This window comes from Canis lupus, chromosome 38 (genome assembly GCF_048164855.1).
Source record: "Canis lupus baileyi chromosome 38, mCanLup2.hap1, whole genome shotgun sequence".
Lineage (NCBI taxonomy): Eukaryota > Metazoa > Chordata > Mammalia > Carnivora > Canidae > Canis > Canis lupus.
The window spans coordinates 1113818-1128654 of NC_132875.1; the positions used below are offsets into that span (position 1 = coordinate 1113818).

The window sequence follows — 14837 nt, forward strand, 5'->3', positions numbered from 1 at the left end:
TGAACCACTGCCCAGTCTGGCTCGCCATCAGTCCTGCTCCAAATTTCAGCCAGGATGACTTTCCAAGGTGTAAATCTGAGCGTGCTCTGCACCCCCTTACACACGCACACCTGGAATCTCTCACCAGCAGGTATTTGCTCTGAAAACAAAATCTTGGAATAAAATCCAGAGGCGAGGGGGCCAGGGTGGGCGAAAGGGGCGACGGGGGTCAAAGCTACAAACCCGCAGTCATAAAAGAGAAAAGTCCCGGGCGTGGGACGCACAGTATGGTGCCTGCGGCGACTAAGCCGCGTGCATGTAAAGTGGCTAAAAGAGCGGCTCTCAAGAATGCTCATCGCGAGAAAATAGAAGTCATGACGACGTGGGCGGTGGAGGTTCATGAGAAGCGGGATCGGCGGTGCCGGAAGGTGGCTCTCACCGTGGGGCTTTTGCCCCCCGCCCTCCCGGCCGCATTTGGTTCTCAGGGTCCATCACGGGTTAATGCCCCTTCCTCCAGGAAGCGCTCCGGGACGCTTCTGGCCTCTGGGTCCTTCTGGCCTCTGCTGCCAGAGAACTCAGCCGAAGTCTTGCTGCGATGACTGCAGTCGGTGTCTCCCTGCTCCCCTGGGCCCCGTGGGCCCCCCTGGGCTCCCGTGGGCCACCCCATGCTCCCTGGGCTCCCCAAGGCCCCCCTGGGCTACCCTGGGCCCCCTGGGTTCCTGTGGGCCACCCTGTGCTCCCCTGGGCCCCCTGGGCTCCCCTGAGCTCCCTGTGCTCCCTTGGGCTCCCTGGGTCCCTCTGGCTCCCCTGGGGTCCCTTTGCCCCCCTGAGCTCCCCAAGGCCCCCTGGGCTCCCCTTGGCCCCCCTCAGTTCCTCTGGGCCCTCTGGGCTCCTCTGGGCTGCCTGGGTCTCCCTGGGCTCCTTGGGCTCCCTTTGGCCCCCCCTTGGCTCCCCTCAGCTCCCCTGGGCTCCCCTGGCCCTTCCTGGGCTCCCCTGTGCCCCCTTGGCCCCCCTCGGCTCCCCTTGGCCCCCTGAGCTCCCCTGGCCCTCCCTGGGCTCCCCTTGGCCCCCCTTGGCTCCCTGGGCTCCCCAGGCTTCCCTGGACTCCCTGAGGCCCTGGCACCCAGCAGGCCCCAGTGAGGCCTACGAGGGAGGAAGCCACGTGGCTCCTCCGTGACTGGCTCCTGCTCTGGTCCCCGTGAGTCACCACCCAGCGGGTGGAGGGAAAGTGACCCTCATCCACAGTCACTGAGTCAGGGGACAGGAAGCAATCAGCTGCACGGGGCCCTGAATGGTCTCCTGGGCTGAGTCAACTCGAAGGAGAAGAATGACGGATGGAAACCCCGGAAACTGCCAGCCGTTCAGTGGGGTGCCCGGCGCGCCCTCGGGAAACCGTGCCAAAACCACCAGCCCAAGGGGGCCGGGGTGGCCTGGGGTGCTGGAGGGGGCTGGGGGGGCCGACGGGTCTGGGGGGGGCCGGAGGGAGGCTGGGGTGCTGGAGGGGGCCGGGGGAGCTGGGCTGGGGGGGCCGGGGGCCGGGGGGCGAGCGGAGGCCAGACCCGAGGGCGCGCAGGGGCCGCCTCGCCGCACCCCGCGGCCTCAGGCACCTGTGCGTCCCAGGTGCGACCCAGGTGCGTCCCAGGTGCGACCCAGGTGAGCCCACGCGTCGTCGTCCCCGGGGACCACGGAGGCCTGCGACAGCGCGGGCGAGGAAGGAGCTTCCGTGGGTGCACCTGCCATCCTACCTGGGCGGGGCGGCCGGGGGCGAGGACGCGGGCCCTGGAGAGGGAAGCGCGAGGCTTGTTTCTGGGGTTCGCGGCGGAGACACGCCCTCCCGCGGGGGCGCCCGAAGCGGACACGGGCGAGGGGCCGAGTCCCGTCCGCAGCTCAAGCACGGAGGCCCCCGTGTCCCGCCCACACCTGCACGTTCCGCGCACACGCTCCGGAGGCCGTGCAGCCGTGCGGTGGGCGAGGCGCACACGCGGGCACACCCACGCACACCCATGCACACGCGGACACCCGCTCCCCCGCCAGGACCACAGCGCCGCAGCCCCACGCTAAGCCCGAGGTGCGCATTTGCGCGGCGATGGGGGCGCACGGAGGCCCCTGCTCGGGGTCAGGCCATCGCCTCCAGGGCTCCCCGCGTCTCCGCACAGTGACCCCCCGCCCTTCCGTGCGCCCCTCCTCTTCCCACGCTCTCTGGGGACGACATGACTCATCTCAGAGGAGGCCGCCTTGGAGGGGGAGCTGCCCAGTGCTCACCTGGGCCCGTCCTCCCGCCACCAGGTGCCAGGCGCGCGGCCGCAGGTGCACAGCGTTCGATGCAGGCGCTGCAGGGCGCGCTCCCCGGGCAGGGCACCAGCCTCCCCTCGGGCCTCCCAACCCTTCCCGCCCCGCGTCCCTCCCTGCGGATGGCGAGGGCCCAGGCTCCACCACAACACCCCGAGCACGTGCTGCAGGTGGCCCTGCCAGGGTCCCGTTCGTGAGTGTCCATCATTGGGGCTCCAAGGAAGAAAGCCTTGCCTGGCTCCCCCTGCCCCCCACCCCCACCCCGCTCCCCAGCCAGCTTCCTGGGAGCTGCCGCTGTGCTCATCACACCCCCCACCCCCCACCTGCTCCGCCCAGCTCCTCCCCAGTCTGTCCACCCACCCCCAGGCCACTTAACCTAAGCCCCTGGGTCCCTGGGCAGCGATCCGGCCTCATCTCCATCCTCCTCCCCGCCCACACACATCCCTTCTCCTCCTCTCCCAGACCTGGGAGCTTGGCCTGTCCCGGCCCCTCTCACTGTGCACCTCCTGCCAGGTGACCTCATGCAGAGGTCTGGGTCCCCGCTACGCAGGTGGCTCCCTGAAGCTGACCCAGGCGCAGCTCCCGGCCTCACACACACCCTGCACCCCTTGGAGAGCCCCAAGGCACCGAAGCTGGGCTCACCATCTTCTGCGCTGAACCTGCTCTTCCTCTTGACAGAGTTTCTCATCTTGGTCAGCGGGATGCGAGCCAGACATCGTGGCACCGTCCTGGGCAGGCCCCCTCCTCTTTCTACCATTTCCAATCTGTGACCAAATCCTGCGCATCTCGGCTCCTCCGTGTCCCTGCGACCCAGCCCCCTCGCTCTGTCCCCACCACCACAGCCACGGCCAGCTCCACCATCGTCCCCGAGCTGCACCAGGCCACACTGCTGGGAACCCCCTCTCAGCTCTGCAGCCTGCCCCAGAACCTTCCGCGATGTTCTCCGAGCTGCAGTTGGACCCATCTTCCAAAAATGCAAACCGAGGCACGCGATCGCTCGGCCACTGGGACCTCCTGCACCCCCTGTCCCCCGGTCCGGGAAGCTCCCCACTTCGTCCTCTGCCCCACTAGTTCCTACTGATCTTTCAGACTCAACCCCAGAGCCATGGCCTGGAAGACACTTCCCCGGGGTCTCGGGAGGGCCCGCGCATCGCCCTCTCGCTCTCAGCACGGCTGTCGTGTGGAGATCTGTGTCCCCTGCTCCTCAGCGTATCTCAGGTTCACGGTGTGGCCCGTGGTAGGTACCGAGGAGTGTCTGTTGGGGGAGTACGCGCGTTCACGTGCGCTCCTGGCCAGGTGTCCGGTCCTTCACCTGTCCCCGGGACATCTCCCTGTCACCTCCCGGCAGCCGCACAGGAGTCACAAGCTCATTTTGGGTATTAATGCCTGTCTTTTCCCTCAGAACTAGGCAGGCCAGGCCCCCGTCCGCGGGGCACGCCAGGCACCACTTTCACCAACAGATTTAGGGCCGGCTAATTGTTTTCCTTCTTTAAAGAGCAGATATAGGGCAGCCCCGGTGGCCCAGCGGTTTAGCACCAACTTTGGTCCAGGATGTGATCCTGGAGACCCGGGATCGAGTCCCCGCATGGGGCCTGCTTCTCCCTCTGCTGGTGTCTCCGGCTCTTTCTCTCTCTCTGTGTCTCATGAATAAATAAATAAAGTCTTTAAAAAATAAAAAGTGCAGATACAAGGAAGCAGAGCCCCCAGTCTGTCCTAGAGCGTGGCACACAGCACGAGACGTCAAGGGAACGCCGGGCTTGGGAGGGCCGCCTGGCCTCCGCTCGGGCGCCCGGGGTCAGCGCTCACTGCCATCCGCTGTTAGGAGCGCGCTTACGTGGTGCGATTTTGAAAACACAGAAGTCTGTGCATAATTAGAAACGAAAAAAAAAAAGGTTTGTATTCCTTCAAAATAAATGGTCCTAAATTGCCTGCGAATCTGGAGGCCGCCTCTCTCTCCAGAAAGGTGACCTATAGATGCGTCAGGAGAAAGAGAAGACTGTGGGGGGGGGGGGCGTTAGTGGTCCCCAGGGATGGAGCGGGGCTGTGGGGGGGGGCCGCTCCCGGGAAGGGCAAGGCCAGGAGCCCGGGAGCCCCAGAGCCCCGCTCCGTCCCCTCCACCTGCACCCTGGGGACCGAGGAGCCGCATCCCAGGCTTTGAAGCCCTGCTTGGCTGGCCCAGGAGGCCTCCCGGGGGCTTCTCCACAGGCTTGCACAGGCCTGCTCCCCACGCCGCTCGCATGAAGCTCCCCCACAGCCACCGTGGGGGAGGACGCGCTCACAGAGGGTAACTGCGTCTCCCCGGCACCCCCCCCCCCCCGGCCCCCGCAGGCACGGCCACTTCCCAGGGACGGTGACAGGCGGCCGGTGGCCAAGCCCCCACATCCTCACCACGGTGTCCAGGAAACCAGCCCGATGGTTGGAACCCTGTCCACAAGCAGAGGACGCTGCCTCACGTGGTCGCCCCTACTGAGCATCTGACTGTCCAGCACGTTCTCACTTCACCTTCTCGTCTAGGAACTGCCCGGCTCATCTCTAGGCGCAGAACTCGGGCCTCCAGACGCCTCGTGCCCGGGTCACCCCGCCAGTATGTAGCGGGGCCTCAGGCCCAGGTCGGCTGTCCCCAGGCTGTCGCCTCCCCCGCGGAGCTTCTGCTTCCAGCCCCTCGCGCCCTAAGCACGTCCCACCGCCGTGCGGTCATGGGAACCCCCCTCACGGTCTTCGTCAGCGTCGCAGCAGCACAAAGAGCCGCCTCCTAAGGAGGACATGGGGGGGCTTTGACACATCCTGTTCCACCGTAATTTATGGAAATCACCGAGGACGTAAACGCCGAAATAATGTTTGGGGGAGTAAGTTCCCTCTGCCGTGGCTTCCGAACACAAACAAAATGCGCGTTTGTGCTAGTCGGGGGACAGCCATCGCAATGGCAGCAAATAAAAGTAATTAGCTCTCAGACAAGACGTACGTGATCCACGCCAGTTGAGCTCTCCAGAGATGGTAAATCACGTCTGCAGGTGGATGCTGCTCTGCAACTCTCGGCTGCAGGTGCCACCCGCACGGGCACTTGGGAACCACGGGGCCAAACCTGGCTGCTGCGAGAAGGCCACGCACCCAGCGGACCCGCGGGCTCGCCCTGTCCCAACCACACGATCTTCACCAACAGCCAAAATTAGCCTCGTAACATGTGAATGAGGTTCCATCACTCCTCCACGAAAACCCACTGATGGTTTTCTTTCTTTTTTTTTTTCCCCATTGATGGTTTTCATTAGCACAGGAAGGAAAGCCTGCCCTACACAAGCCCGAAGCCAGTGCTGGGCAAGTGTTTTTGACAATCTGGTGTGGTTTTTGGTTTGGTCAATTTGTCATTTTTGAAAACAAACAAACAAACAAAAAAAAAACAATTTGTTATTTTTGTCCGGTGGCCACAACTGGCTGTAGAGAGGAAGGGGACCAGGAGCTTGTGTGTCCCACAATGGGCAGGTGACTTCAGCCAAGGGACACTCCTTCCTCATGTTTGCACTTCTTTTATTTTTTTATTTATTTTTCTTTTTTATTTTTTGCACTGTTGTTTTTCTGTTTTTTGTGGGGGTTTTTTTTTGACAAGTAGTACCTTTTTATTTATTTTTTCCAGACTTTTCTTTTTTACATCTGTTTTTATTTAAATTCAATTTGCCAACATATAGTATAATAAGCACCCAGTGCTCATCCCATCAAGCCATCAAGTGCCCTCTTCAGTGCCTGTCACCCAGTCACCCCAACTGCCCCACCCACCCACCTCCTCCCCCCCCCCTTGTTTTTTTTTGATGCAAACACAAGAGGGTTTATTTACAAGCTTGAGCTTGGGTCCAAGTATACCCGACACAGTGGAGCAGGGACTTGGACCCCGAGACTAATCCCACCTCCCCTTCTGCAACAACTTTGTGTGTTTCCCAGAGTTAGGAGTCTCTCGTGGTTTATCTCCCTCTCTAATTTTTCCCTTCTTTTGAAGGACTTGCTGAAAAGCTCCCTGTTGGTACCTGGGCCTAGAATCTAACTTGTTTTTACGTATAAATGCAAAAGGCTAGAAAACGGTTTAAAAACGCCCTAAACTATCCATGAATGCAAACGCTGCAACCTTTGCAAAAAGACCGAATTTGCTTTAATCACAACTTTATCGACAGGGTCCACCAGTTTGGAAAATCACAACACCGCTGCTACATGAGACCCGTGACGACTTTTAAGTCATATATATCTTCAGCTGTGGCTCTGACGGTGACCGTTCACGTAGGTGTAAGACTCCTGGCATGGCGTGCAAATCAATGATTGCAAACTTACTTTTATTTTAGCGCCATGAGGTTATATTATATTGACTTAATTCTGTGCACAGGAAGCTTACATTCCCTACGAACTTCATTGCTGGAAAGTCAAGGAGAAGCGAGCCAATCCTGGACTTGCTTCACAGGGCAGAGTCAGGTATGACAGGGCCAAGCACATCACCCTCTACCACGTGCACCGTATTTTTTTTTTAAAGATTTTATTTATTTATTCATGAGAGACACAGAGAAAGAAGCAGAAATGCAGGCAGAGGGAGAAGCAGGCTCCCTATGGGGAGCCCGATGCCAGACTCGACCTGGACCCCAGGGTCACGCCCAGAGCCTGAGGCAGATGCTCAACCACTGAGCCACCTGGGCGTCCCTTTGTGCCCCGTGTTAATGCATGAACCAGTGTCCCCATCTCTCTCTCTGCCCCAACCATACATGACGTTGGTGCTGTCCTCTAAAGCCATGCAGCCAGCTCCCACCTGCGGGTCTCTGCTCTGGCTCTTCCTCTGTTTGGAATGCCCACCCTCTGGGCCTAACCGACCTCTCTGGTTCCCCTCATTCCCCTCATTCGTCACCCGGAGGTCACCTTCTGTGAAGTCTGCCATGGTTACTGTGCCTCACATCAGTCTACCTCTTACCCTCACTTAGGCTCCTCCTGCAAGTACCTCTACCCACAATGTTGTCATAAGGGTCCTTGCCCCCCTGTCCCTTATCCCCGCCGTGGGCACACGTGCCCTGTGTGAGAAGTGGGTGATGCTGTTGTGGATCCCACCACCTGGGACCTGGAAAGCGGCAGGAAGCAGGAGCCTGATGAATATTTGCAAAGTGAATAAATTAACGCACAAAGATATTGCCTGCGTTCCCGATCCCTACAAGCTACATTGCTTTCTCTCCCATCTACATGATTTATAGCCAATCTAAGTCAGCAGTAATTCTTTAAATATATCCATCAGCTGCCTACCATACTTCAGGCACTGAGAATACAATAATAAATAAGGCACATCTTGCCTGCACACCTTGTAACGAATGACTGACCCCAGCACCGCGGAAGCGTTTGAGTCCTCCAGTGAAGTGACTTTATAAGAAAAAAAGAAAAAAAGAAAAAAACACCGATTTCTATTGTATCCTCCCGCGTGTCTTTACAATACAGGGATCGTGATAGTCAATCGGGATTCATCTCTCGGGTGTCAAGAAGAAAGCTATCCTCTCATATAAAGAAACGTGGACCAATGTAGGAAATCTTGACTGTAGGGCTGGCGATAGCCTTCCTCTGGGGCCCAGGACACCACGCTTCCGAGGCAGAGGCAGCGGAAGGCTGGCTGACGTGTGAGTAAGTGGAAGCTTCTAGTTCCCTTGCGTGGTGGAGCTAGCAGGGGCCTCTACATACCTGGTGGAGATGTGGCTCCCAGCAAAGACCCAGAGGAGACGTCTGGGCTCTGGAGGCCGTGTCCACCCGCTGGAAAGTCCAGCCCATCCTCTTTCCGGGGGAGCAGGGGTCCGTGTCAGCCCCAGCCGATGGCACACAGCTGGGTGTGCTCCATCCTTCCTTTTCCCCACGTGGCCACCAGGCCCGCTTCGGGCAGGCTGCGGAGAGACGCGGGCACCACTGACACGGCCTGTGCACCTGTGCAGAGCTGCACCCCGGACCTTCTCACTCACGTTCCCACCTGGAGGACGCACAAGACCACCGCGTGGTTCTAAATAAGCACTCCAAGTTCAGACAGGTTTTCTTGAACCAAGGTCTTCGAACCCCGAGGTCTAAAATGGAAATGATGGGCGGGAACCGGGTTTGGGGGGCTGTCCACGGGCTTTAACCCCTCCCCGGGCAGCGAGCCTCACCTGAGGACCTTGGCTACGCTGCACCCTGATCAGACAAATTCCAACAAATTTCAGTTCAGTGCCTGCTTGAGCTCACGTCCCCTCCCCGTTTCCACCCCCAACTCCCTGCCCCTACAATTTCATGAAGCCTTCATTCCTAGGAAGCTTCTAGAATCGAGCAAAGCTTGGGACGGGTCTCAGTGAACGTGTACCCTTGCCATGACCTTGAACAGTGGTACAGGGACAACCTCCCTACCTCTCACTGGGAGCAGCCCTGTTACCAGAGAACTTCAGTGAAGGGGAAGCAGGATGACGGGGTTTTATGGACGGAGCTGAAGAAGGTGAAACGCAGCGCTACCAAAGCACCTCCCCACTCCACCCCACATGCACCCATCTTTCCTCTCAGGCCAAACCTTAAAGCAAAAAGCAAAATATCTCCTGCATAGGCAGAGCCAACAGTAAAGGAAAGACCTCAGACGGGTCTGCCTGGGAATTTCTGGTCCGTGCCAGCATCTCCCGAAGGGCACACCCACGGGGCAGGTGGGGATTGCTAATATCCGAATTGATGTTCTGCCCAAAGAGCTTGGGACGGTCACGCTTTGTGGGCTCTGAGCGCGAGGATCTTAAGATCTCGGAAGCTACCACCGCACTTGCAAGGAAGTTTGGGGGTTTCCGTTTGCTACAAACGTGCAGGTAGGTAGGTGCCCTACAGGCGGCGAACATGAGTCTCCCCCCAGAATCTTCCTCTCTGCCTTATCCACTCCCACATCTCGGCCCCCTCGCCCCCTGAGGGGCTGTGTCCGCTGGACGCCCCTGCAGAGCCCCAGGGGGAGAGATGCTGACTCCCCAGCAGAGGAGGACAGGTGTGCGTCTCAGGTGTCCTGGGCTCACCTGGGGCGGAGGTTACTTCCTGGCATGGGCAGCTCCCTCTCACTACTAGGCTGGAGGCCACAATGTGCAAGGGAGAGACAGCCAGCCCAGCCCCGAAGAGAAACCCAGGCTCCCCACCTTGCAGAATATGGGCCATCAGATGAGGCGGGAACGAGGAGCAGAAGGGAAGGCAGGCGGGATGGGAGAGGGGTGAGGAGAGGTCTTGACGGGAACGGGGAGTTATGGGAACAACCCCCCCCCCCGCCCCCGCCCCTGCCCCCCCGAGCTCGCCCTGCAAACGGGAAAGGCCACCAACTCCTCACAGCTGCCGGAGACCCTTGAGTTTCCCGGGACAGGGTCGTCCGCCACTGGTAACACGTGAGCTGCTGCGCCGCCGTCTGCTTCACGGAGACAAAGCAAGGCGAGCAGCTCACCTTGTCGGCGAGAACGAGCGATGAGCTTCAGCACGAAAGCCCCAGGAACGAGAAAGCTGGTGAATGAATGGTCCTCTGCGTGCCCCATCGGGCTCCTGGCGCATCCCAGTCAAGGGGACCCTCACCTTAGAGCACGGCTGGACGCGTCCCCGCGGGCAGCTGGGTCAGCCTGCGCTGCTGCGTTCTCAGAGGGGAAGGAGGGAGCCACAGCGGTCCTGGAGCCTGTGGCCTGGCACCCCGGCCCCCGTGTGCCAGGGCTCCTCCCGGGGAGCCAAGGAGTCAAAGGCTGTGTCGGTCTGGCTGAGCAGAGCCGGGCGGCCGGCGTCTGAGCCTTCGCTAGACAATGAAGGAGGAACAGAGAGAGACCGAAGGGGGAGGGAAGGGAAAAGGAGAGGAGGTCCTGGATTCCCGAGGAAAGGGGTTTCCTTTCTCTTCCCCAGAACCTCTAGGGACGCAGAAAGACAATTAGCAACCTGGCGTGACGGCACACAAAATAAAAGAGGCACCTGCCAGGTGACCATCTCTGCCGGGACTCGAACCCGGAACCTCTGGATTAGAAGTCCAGCGCGCTCGTCCATTGCGCCACAGAGACCTCACCACACACACAGCATCAGCACCAGAACTGAAAAAGCACATACCTTCTGCATCACCAGCCATCTCGGCATCCTGCTCGCTCCCGAGCGGTGGGGGGGCAGGGACAGCTGGAAAATCTGGAGTGGAGATCCACCCGCCGGCTCGGTCGCGCTCTCCCCAGTGCTGGGGGTCCGGGTCCCGGGGGACCGCGGGAGCGGGGCGCCGGTCATTGCAGCCCCAGAGGCCCCGAGGGCGCCGGGAGCTCTGGCTCCCTCCTCTGCATCCCGGGAGGACGCCGGCTGGGTATTCTCATGCTAATGACGCCGCACCGGCCCGCGCCTCCACCCCTCTCCCTCTCTGTGGTTTCACCCCAGGCCCCCCCAAGCTCTCTCGGGGGGCCGGGCCGCAAAGCTGGGGATTCCGGAAAGCCCTGGATCCCGACACAAAGGAGCTGCTCCCGGAAAGCAGCGGGGTGCTGAGGGGCTGCGGCCGCAGGACCAGGCCGGGGAGCAGCGCTCAGCTCGGGGACCCTGGGCGCGGTCTCAGCTCCGGGGGCGGCATCTGTCAAGCCGGGGTGAGCCGTACCCGGGGTCTGTGTGCTGTGGCTTCAGTGTCTTCACTGGAATTGCACGGATGGGGAGGAGACGGGAGAGCGGTGAGTGTGAGAGAGCACGAGCGAGAGCAGGGAGGAGGGGGGCATCCAGGGAGGAGGGCACTGGCAGGCGGCTCCCCACTGAACCACAGGTGGTGCTCAGCCCTCCGCGGACACTACCTGCCCCCTTCCCTCACCTTCCCCAGCCCCAAGGCTGATGCCATCGGTTGTCCCAGGACAACCCAGTTCCAGGGAGGCTTCCTCGGGTGCCCCGGGACCGCCACGCTGGCCAGCCGTCCGTCTGTCCATCGGTCGGCACTCATGACCACCTCCATACCCCGCCCACACACAACAAAACAGTCCCTATTTTTAAAAGCCTCCCCGGGAAGATGCAGTCCCTGACCCCTGGGGGTTACAGGTGCCACCGAGCTGGTTCTCCTGAACGGCTAGGGCTAGTCCTCATCCTTCCAACCTCACCTTCAGGCCTCTCCCTCCCTCTCTCTCCTGTTTGATCGCCCCACACACAGCAGGGGACAATTGGCCTCTATGCTTCCCACGACAATGCACTGATTTAAAGGCTGATTCAGTGCTTGCCAGCCCGCCCCCCCTGCCACGAGGTCGCAGTAGAGGCAGAGAGCTGGCACAGACCCTCCCGCCTTCCCTCCCTGGACGTGCTTCTGTCGCCCGCCCCTCTGGACACGGCCGACGGACGCTGATCCCAACACCCGATCCCAACGCCAATCCCAACTCCAGAGGCTCCTTTCTAACCTGTGAGACCAGCTGGAGGGCCCGTGAGGAGCAACGTGAGCGCACCCAATGCTCAGACTGGAAAATCTCGAAGGGCCCCTGGAACTCTAAGACCCCGGGGGCCGAACCTCACCCTCCCCTGCCCGCTGAGTTCACGCAGCCCCAAGAACGCCATCTGGGCAAGAACTGGGCAAGAACGGGACGAGGTGCTTCGGCTAGGCCAGGCCAGGCAAGGAGAAGACCAGCCCCCGGAGGAAAGCAGGCCCCCCTGGCCCTCCCCACCCCCCAGCGACCCAGACCCGGGAGCTCAGAACAGGGAGGCTGGCGGGTGTGTCTACACTAAATGCGAAGCAAGAGGGCACAGGATGGGCCTTTCTCGATCCGCCTGCTCAAGACGCTCCAAAAGCCTGACCCCCAGCTCCACGGCTGGCCAGATCCCGTGTAACCTGGGGCAACTAGTCCCAAGACGCCAATGGGACGAGACAGCAACAGGTGGGCGGGCTCGTTGGCAGGTGCACGTGCCTGTAATGGGAAGCTCGAGCCCACGCGCCGGCAGGAACCACGCGGAAGCAAAGAAGCAAAACAGGTCCTCAGGCCACATCCCACCAGGCTCGAAGTTCTCTCAGACACACGCACACACACACACACATATGTCCTAGATCCAAGAAATCTCTGTCTCCTGAGCTTTGCCCAAAGCGTAGTTGCCTCTGAGGCGTCCCATGCTCTCCACGCCCTGGATGAAGAGTTCCAGCTCCCCCAGCAGCTTCCCGGAGCCTCCGGATGACAACGGGGCGGGGGGATAATGACGCGGTCTCACCCTCAAGGATCCTGCATGCAAATCTCAACATGGGAACTGCCCTGACAGGTGTATGGGAGAAAAGACAAAGTCCATCCTATTGCCCACAAGGTCAGGGGTCAAGTTCCCAAGTGCTCTGGTGGCAGAAAGCTCCAGCTGCAGGAGGAAACTGTAGCCCACTTGCCCCAAAACCCTGTGAAAATTAACTTCTCAGCTTTCTGCCTCCTCGTTATACATTAGGGGCAACGACAAATGCCACAGATAAAGGTTAATTGAGGCTCCATGGTGCAGATGTTGTCACCCGCTTCCTGCCTCAGCCCCGTGAGTAACAAGCCTGGACTCGGCTGCCTAAGTCGCCTCCTTCCTCTTGAATAACCTTCCTTCATCTTCCCCTTGCTCCCACAGCAATCTCCCCTTTCCAGCGAAAACAAAACAAAACAAAACAAAACAAAAAACAAGTATAAAACCCTTTCCGGGCCTCCCGCCTACTCAGAATGTCTAATCGACAAAAATCCTCTGCACTGTCCAAAAGGGCTTTTTTCGAATCAGAGCGGCCTCTGACGTTTCTCGTGTCAGGTGCTCATCTGTGAATCCGCTAACGCTCCTTGGCGAGGGTGAATGGTGTCTCGAAGCTTGGTTTTTGATTTAGAAATAAGGAGGGGAAGGATCAAAGAGCGTCTTAATACGACAGGAAAGGTGAGGCTGGGCCATTCAGAATGGTTGGGACATTTTCTTCTTTGAAACTAAGTGTGCCATTTGCCTTATGCAGACCCTGAGCTCCCCTTCCTAACGTTTTAGTACTGATTTAATTCTCCAAAGACGGGACGCCTGGGTGGCTCAGTGGTTGAGCGTCTGCCTTCGGCCCAGGACGTCACCCCGGGGTCCTGGGACCGAGGCCCGCATCGGGCTCCCTGCATGGAGCCTGCTTCTCCTTCTGCCTGTGCCCCTGCCCCTCTCTCTGTGTGTGTCTCTCATGAATAAATACAATCTTTAAAAAACAAAATTCTCCAAAGAGCTGTGACTTCAAGCATTCCTCATGCCTCTAACTGAACACGCCCCCCCGCTTTGACCCCACAAACTGGTGATGCTCATACACTATTTCATTCATAAAGTGTGGCCGGGATACCTATGATAAGTGGCCCCAAAATGTCTCCCACTGGCCCAGGAACGAATACAGCCGCATCCTACACCTTACTGTGGTCTTACTCCCCACTTCCCTGGGGGCCTAGCCCCACCAGCCCGTGTTCTATCTGCTAAGGGATTCAGATGGAGCAAAACCGTGAACTGGACACTTGGACAACACAGCGTTTACACGTGATGGTCTCATCTTCCAGGGCCTGCAACATCCCGGACCTTGTTCCTCCACGTCCACCGTGGGCACATCCTCTAGACGTGGTTTCCATATTCCCTGCTCTATGTCTCAGTCACTACCAGCTTCCTGTCCTTTTTTCTAACCCCCACCCTCCCCGCTCTGCTAAGCGCCTCTCCGGGAGGCTGGGAAGGAGCCCTGTGGGGTCAGGCCAATGGAGCCAGCCCCACTCTGCACAACTAGCAGAGGGTCAGCTCATAGTCCCCCATCCCTTAAAGAAGGGGAGCATGGACATCCTTCTACATCAAAGCTCCATCAGTTCTTTTCCAGACTTTTCATCCTTGTGGGGTCTTGCCCTGTTTATTGTACCACCATAGCAGCAAAATATTGAAAATACAGATGCTCATTGCTTGAAAAGTGGCTGACCTATGGGATATTTGTACCATGGCTCAGGATGCAGCCACTACAGAGTTAGAGCTATGTTACTGTTGGCTTGGGGTGGGCGTGGGTTTCTGTGAGAAATTGGTGCATGAGAAGCAAGGTTCAGAAAAGTGTATAATACCCAGTTGTTTAGACCAGTTCTCCTTCTATTTGCCCTAGTGCATAAATAGGTGTGTGCTCATGAGTCTCCTCTTCTCATGCATTTTTCTAACTCGTCATAATGAAGCCTTTATGTTCCTAAGGTGTTTTCTTTCCTTCCGTCCTCAGCCGAAGAGCCTGGCTGAAGATTGCTTATTGCTTATCCCCTCCCCGCCCCCTTTCCTATCCTCTAAGATGGAAGAACTGAGGTGATCCAGGTAATGAGGGGGCCTGAGAGTCAAGCCAAAGGAGGACAAATGAGGGCAAGCTCTACCTGAATCATCACATCCATTCCAGGTCTAGCCCAGGACAATGGGTTACTCACGGGTCCCCCCAAAGGTGGACCTGGGCCCAATCTGTCTTGACGATGGGCTGACCTCCAGGCACTAGTCAAGGTCACAACGGAGTCCACGCAGAGGTCCTCCCCCAAGGGAGTCTGAGGAACGGTGAAGAATGTGGGGATGGAATCTTCCTGCTGGCCTCTATGCTCCTCCCTACTCGGCCTCCTCTGGGAAATTGTCTAGAAGGGAATTCTAGAGAGCGTGCTCCAGGA

General features: G+C 59.1%; 1 long non-coding RNA gene and 1 other non-coding gene across 3 annotated transcripts in view; both read right to left on the bottom strand.

Moving 5' to 3' along the window:
• LOC140626809 (uncharacterized) overlaps positions 1 to 10222 on the bottom strand; it is a 28463-nt gene extending 18241 nt beyond the window's left edge. For both annotated transcript variants that reach the window (XR_012025812.1, XR_012025811.1), the window contains exons 1-2: positions 9814 to 10222; positions 7954 to 8233 (exon numbers count right to left, since the gene is read on the bottom strand). This is a non-coding gene — a long non-coding RNA (uncharacterized lncRNA). The remainder of the gene's footprint in view (positions 1 to 7953; positions 8234 to 9813) is intronic.
• Positions 10207 to 10280, bottom strand: TRNAR-UCU (transfer RNA arginine (anticodon UCU)). Its single transcript has one exon. It is a non-coding gene; the product is annotated as a tRNA-Arg (tRNA).
• Positions 10281 to 14837: the final 4557 nt, after the last annotated feature.